Source organism: Anser anser, assembly GCF_964211835.1.
Source record: "Anser anser genome assembly, chromosome: 16".
In the NCBI taxonomy this organism is placed as follows: domain Eukaryota; kingdom Metazoa; phylum Chordata; class Aves; order Anseriformes; family Anatidae; genus Anser; species Anser anser.
The window spans coordinates 6,468,219-6,475,442 of NC_139737.1; positions in this window are offsets into that span (position 1 = coordinate 6,468,219).

Genomic DNA, 7,224 nt, shown 5'->3' on the forward strand with positions numbered 1-7,224 from the left:
CAAAGGAAACAGTGACATTGACTGCAGCCCAATACACACAATGAACAAACTAAAATCACAAAACGCATTAAAACTGGGTTCAGCTCTATTGCATCCATATGCATTTCAGCATCATTAATAGCAGTTCATGCTCTTTCAGATGTATTCATGTTTGGCTTGACCCTTTTGCTCTGGAGGTGTAACATGGCAGAACATTTACTCACCTGGTGATCCTCCCCCAGAAGAACTGGGTGGTTACAGGGTGCTCAGCCCAGTGGTTGCTCTGGTCCCTCCGTAGCTCCATGAGGAGCAGCTCTATAAGCTGCTCTCATTATATTGACACATGGTACACATTTTTACTGTAAATACAGCACCACAACTCTCAGTGCCTACAGATGGAAGTTAAAAACCTATGAAATTTACTACACTCTGTATTAAACCTCTGTATAAAGGTGTGTTGTCGGAAGATGCAAAATCCATTCTGAAGGCTTCTGGGTGCCACATGAGCAATTCCATGTTCACATATGCAAATCCCCTCTGTTGGTTCAATTTTATTACATTTTCTAACGGGTGAATTGGCTGGGGCACTGGCAAAATCTCTGGTGGGGCAGGACAAAGCAGTGTGCTGGGGTGCACACCACACCATGTGCTCCTTCTCGGCAGACATACATGTCCTTGCACTGCTGATGCTCAGCAGATGTGTGCTGCTGGACACTGTGGCAGGGCAGGGGTTTGCTTGTAATGATCATGGCTTCAGGCTGCTCTGCTGTGGGCAGCTGAACCAACTCTGCTCACCAGTGCCAAAAGACAAGGGGATTTCGTCTTTTGTCTCTTCTTTCTCCCCTTTTAGACTCACAGAGGCAGGACCCAGCTCCTGGCATTTGCTGGACCCCTCCATGCGTTGCTTTTCTGCCAGATTAGGGCCTTAAAGCAGCCCACAGAGGTCACCCCGACACCCAGTTACCAGCTCTGGCCTTCATGCCCACTCACCCCGCAGCTGTTCCTGCACTGCTTTCCTCTGCCAGCCACCCAGGGCATTCCCTCTGCCGTTACCTTCCTCCTCACCTAGAGGGAGGCCGTTTCCCAAACCCCACTCTCCTAACACCCCCTTCGACGTGCCATAAAAACTATGAAACCCCTTGCACTGGGATTATCCCTCGCAATATTATGTATAGGGACCACATCACTGGCAAACCCCTGGGGCTGCCAGTCCTGGATGGCGGCTGGAGGTGAGGAAGGCCCAGCCATAGCTCCCACTCTCAAGGCCACCAGCACGCCATGGCTCGGGCCAGCCCAGTGTTGATTCAAGCCAAGAATTCCTCGTCTGAGGGAGAGAAGGGGCTGCTAAGGCCTGCCTCCTCATTCCTGGCTTTTATAAGCCCTTTCTGGCACCGTGGCGGTGGTTGGAAATACCTGGCCTTAAAGCCAGTCATTCCTAGCCATTGTATTTGTGAAAACTTTCTTCGGAGGGTGAGCGAGACTGGAAGCACCACTCCCGGGTGAGCAAGAGCTGAGGCATGCACTCAGCCCTCTGCATCTCACTGGGGGCTTTTAAATGCAAATGCTGCCAAGTGCTCCGCAGCCCCCACCCTCGAAATGGCCATCTTCTGTCGTTGAGATTTATTGTGAAATATTTCAAGTTGTTAATTAGGCAATAATGACCAATGGGAAGGGCATTTCCTGGCTGTTAACCGGAGGCTCCTGACCTCAAGGTCAGTTTCAGTCACCCAGGAATTATTAAAACACGGAGGAGGAGGAGGAAGAGAAGAGAATTGGGCCCAGGCAGCAAACCCCTCATGTCTGGAGGCGGCCATGTTGTGCGCCTTGCAGGCCGCGGCTGCCTCGGGTTCCTCAGTTGTTTCATTCCCCAATTAATCTTGATGGCCATGAAGAAATGGCACAGTGAATATTCAAGGATTACTTTTTATTATTATTATTATTTTAAAATAAAGTTACACGTGAACACACAACTATCAATAAACCAGACTGCTACTGGGCTTGTACGTCCTAATCCCTCCCCGCTTCTGAAGAGACCGACACCTACTCTCTGCTTTAAAACTGGGGCCTCTCCCCTGTACAGCCCTGGTGCTTGCTCCACTCTCCCTTACAGGTGGCCGTATTTCACTACAGTGGCTTCCCGGGGTAAATTAAACCAATAGGAATTACTGCATTTCCTAAGGGGTGACCACACGAAATTCTGTGTTGGGTGTTCCCTCTGGAGAAACGCAAAGGGCAGGCGCCTCCATGCTGCCCTTGGGCTGCAGCTTGCAGGCTACGTATGAAGGATGAGCAGTAACAAAAATTAACATCCCTGTGACCTCCTTAGCCACACCGAACTGGGCAAATAAACACTCCAAATATACTTTAAAAGTGAACAAAGAGCCAGAAGGGAGCAAGGAACCAGTCAGACAGAAACGGGGTGGCAACCCCCCACTTTTCGTTGCAGGGAGGTTGCTATTGCTGTCTGGGTGGTGGCACAGTCACTTTTACTGGCACCTGAGTCACCAGCTCCATCAACAGCAAAGGCCCAGAAGCCCGACACAGTGGCTACTGACCCCAGGGCCTCTCCCTCCCTCCTCCAGATATGTTTCTCCAAAGGTTTCCAGGCAAATCCTGGAAATAATAGTGCAGTAAGTGGGCATGCAGAGGCTATTAAGGGTTTGATAGGGTGCTTTATATTCACCTCCTTAACTCAAAGCAACTGTCATGGTCAAGATCAGCTTTTGGCTAAAGAAACAGTGGTGAGGTACTGATATAGAGGAAATTGTCAAGTTCAGAGCTTTAAACATTCGGTCTCCTGGGAAAAATAATTAACCTAAAAGTTCTGCACAGACTTTGCAGTCTTTCTGGTTGACCTATCCTTGGCAGATCTGCAAATAGACAAGGTTTACTGCACCCTGCTAGAAGCAGGTAGGGGGGGCAGTGCAGAGCGTCCATCCTCAGCAGCCTTGGTGCGATGACCACCCCTGGATCCTGTGGCACTGACAGCTTTGGCCTGGAGCCTGACCTGCAGCTGTCCTGAACTGTATCCATGCTCCCAAACCAGGCGACAATCTTAGAGACACGAACACAGAGAAAGTCTCATCTCTGTTACAGAGCAAGCACGTTAGCACTGTGTGCTGCAGCGGCTCCCTGCCTGTGGGACAATTCTCCCTAAAGTTTACCGTCAACCAGTAGCCATGGTTCATTCAGCCATAATACTGAAAAACTGACCCATTCAAGCAAACAGCATTCTTTTACATAGCATTTCCTATTCCTCTTTGCCCGAGGGATGCTCTGAGCAGCGCTGTTTAATACTCACCATATCCAAATGATCTGTCAGATCACTGCACCTGGATGCGGGCACAAGTCAGGGTGTTGCTCTCCTTTCCTGTCCAGCTTCATCTCCCATTCTCAGAAAAAGCAGGTAAGTCCTGTTATCCTGTCTGATGAATCCTGATTATTTACTGTGATTTTTGAAGCCAATCATGATAAGTTGGCCCCAGAAGTACTAGAACATGAATAGCTTTTCTTGAACACTTCTTGAGGATCAAAACTCACTTTTTTTCCCCGGGTGATATTATTCCCTTGGGTGGGTGTGTTAAACCAGCAACACCAGGAGAAGAATGAAAGGACCTGTTATGCTCTGTTGCAAGGTTTTCCCATTCTTCATGAGGAGCATAAAGCCCTTGAAACATATTAGGAATCACACAAAGCAGGATTTATATGCAGCCTGGATTGATGAGTTATGTTATGTTACCTTTTAAAAAAATCACAAAGCAAGCCACACCTAGCACAAATCAGAGAGGAATAAAGGCTTTTAACAGACAGTTGCTGCTTGTGAATTCTTTAAAAAATATTCCATCCTGTCTGTACAAAAGGTTGGTGAGGAATTTACAAACGTCCTAATCCCCCTCTAATCCCTTAAAATGCCAAGCTGTGATCGCACATGCTGTTTTGTGATTATATGTCTTCAAGGGCTTGTTTGGATACATATTAAGAGATACCAACTCACTTTTGTCATAGAAAGCCAAATTTGCTTGATACGTTTTGGTTGCACATTACATTCTTCTGAGAAGAACCATCAGGTCTGCTTGGAAATGCAAGCTGCCCTGTCTCATGCCACTGCCACAGCTTCCTGGGACAACCAGCAGCTCTCCTCCGTGCAGGAGGCTGGGTACTACTACAAGTCTGTTGAAGAGGTGAGCAGAGCCAGAAGTCATCTGCAGCAGGAAGTGGTGTTACAGCTCTGAGATGCTGTGAAATAATTTTAAAAGGGAGAAGCGTCACTGCCCAAAGCTACACGTTCAGAGCCGTCGTTCTGGTCCTCACACCTGGCTATGCACAAGTCAGTGAAATGCCCTTCTCCTTGCTCTGCCACAGCTTCTTCTCCCTTGTAAGCGGGTCAGCAATGGCTCATCTCATTTTTCAAAACATTTTAGGACCTATATATAAAAAGATCTAGAGAAAGACACAGCGTATTATTACATTGCTTGGTGGTGCCTTTAGCAAGCACTTAATGGAGACTATGGCTGTTTTAAGTTGTGTGATATTTCTATGTGCACAGATAACCAGGGCAGAGCCGACTCTTAACTGCTCATATGTGTTTAATTAGAGCTGCATTTTTAATCCTTTTAATTTGTATCTCTTTCTTAATAACCTCAGCTTGGCAAAGGTTGAAAAGGAATAAGTTTCATTTGAATATTGGGTAAAACTTGGTAACAGCAGAGCAGATTGTTTAGCAAAAGGGTTACAGCATGTTCTTTAAAGACTATGGGTAACAGTTTGGCTCCGTAGTGAGCTAAGCCTAGGTTTTTGCCCTTTGAAAATCATTTCAGAGAAGCTTAGTAAAAACATGCTGGAGCTCAGTATATCATCCAAGCTTGCTATGGAAAGTTTAACCGTACCAACGGGGCGTTATTTGCCTGCAATCTCAAGGCAGGTAAGATCACAGCAACATTGATTAGTTTTTGCAGCATAGTTCTTAAATCTTAATGCAATCACATTATGAATTCTTATTTAATTTTTGCCCAAAAGGAGAAAGTCATTGCAGACTACTGCAATACCTGCTGGTGAAATCTCCTGAGATTAAAAATCTACAGGAATGCTCCAAGCTGAATTAGCAAAAATGGCTCTATAAGCTTGAAATCTTGAATCCAGAGTTTATAGAAAGGATTTAACCTACTTCCCAAACACTTGCTGCTTTGTTTCAGATAAATATTAAACCTTATTTCAGAAACACAAAACAAAACAAAAAAGACCTCGAAATAAATACAGTGTAACTTTAAAAGATGAGCAGATAAAATCGGCAGGTCTGAGTTGTAAATGCTGTCATGGCTTTTACCCAATAGACTGGTGGACCTCAGCCCCAGTCAATGTCCCAGGAAGACAGACCGGGCTCCTCAGGCAGATGGCTGCTGGTTTGGTAGAAATAAGGCAAAGAGTTCACATAAAAACACAGTGATTTTCAAAGTGACATTTCAGATTATTTGGTGATATAACCTGTTTCTGGCACAGTTTTGCTGTGCCATCACAATCCCACATTTTGGTGCTAAAAATGACCACACTGGAGAATTGTCTGTGGCCTTCAGTCAGCAACCATTCAAATTCCACCTAGAAGGCACAGTCAGATATTTGCTGATTTTGATGTACCTGACTAACTCCTAATGGAGGTCAGTTCTCCGCATGTTTAATTTTGGTGATCTCCAGACACCTTCCAGCAGATGCTAGGATCACTGTTTAGTGAACTTTTTTTTCTTTTTTTTTCTCCTTTGCTATCATGCACGGGTCACTTGGAAATAACCCATGAATCCCTGGAGGCTGCTGGAGCTGGCTGGAAAGCAGCAGTGTAGATTTTAAGAAAGGCTGGGTGTAAAAGGAATGACTTAATTTGTGCCCTGGCAAATCACAGCATCCTTATCCTCAGGACAACTACCTTGCAGACAGCAGCAATGCAAGCTTACAAATAACCTCATTTTCCATCCCCAAAGATGTAAGGAGATAGCCCAATTCATAGTTAATCTTCAACTGCTGCTGTTACTGCCTAAGTCACTGCAATGAAAGCACCTCTTAGGCTGCCCACGACTCCTTCACTTTCAATATGATTCAATATGAATTCTTGTTCCAGATGCAGAAGGTTCAATATTACTTTCAGGCAGCATTCCTTCCCCTGTGAGTGCCAATGCCCATACTTAAATTAAATATAAAGGCATGTCTCCGCATGAAACTTGTTGCAGCTGTTGCATATCTGCATTAAGTGATCTTCAACAGTAGTTGTGCGAGCAGCGCGTCTGCACCACTTTGATTCTCTCTGACTACTCCAATTTCGCCTCAGATTGTTGTGGCCACATAGCACTGGGGTGTTTTGAAATCAATAATCAGTGCTCTGGTCAAACTTCTTGCTCAACATTGCTCCATGGCTGTGCCGTCCGTGTTTGATGGGTTGTTTCATGCTGGGTATTATATGATACTTCCCAGAAGGCATCAGAGTTCTCAGACCAAATTATATAGTTTTCATAATTCCTTTTGTTTATCCCATCACTCAGTTGTTTTCATATGGACCATTTTCTGACATTGTTGAAGAGCGAGGATAATCTTTGTGATCACGAAACGCCAACATCCTAGAAAAGCACGCAGAGCTTACCCCACCAGCAAAGGGCTGCAGTGTCTTTGTGCTGAGGGACAGAAGGCTGCTGCTGTCTGCAAATGCATTGCTTCCACTTCTAAGAAAACAGCTAACTAATGTGGTCTTCAGAGTGCAGCTGCTGAAAACCTTTTATCAGGCTCAGAGAAGGACTTTCACAATAAGATCTATAGGTACACATGGGTATGGGCTGGTCAGTGAGCATACTTCCTCAAGAGTTTGCAGCTGGTGTAATCCTATCTGATGTCCTTGGGTTTGGGTTGCAAAGTAGTGTATGACAGACACAGCATCTTCAAAATTACACATTTGCATGTGCATGGGGCTCAGAGTTGTGTCTTGCTTTTTGAAGTACAGATGGTGTATGACTCTCTGATCCTTCTGGAGTCAAACAGCAAAGGATTCCATTTTTCTGGTTGTTTGCCAGTGTAGAAGAGATCCATCTCCAGCACAGTTGCACTGTCAAATGTATCCCCAAGAGAAGAACCCAGTGCAGAGGTAAACTGACAGCAGCAGGGGCTCGATCTCTGTCACAGCAGGCAGTTGCACCTATGGACCTGCCTACATCCTTTTTGTTTCTCTCCTCTTTTTCTGTACTTTCAAAATCTTTACTGCATCTATCAATT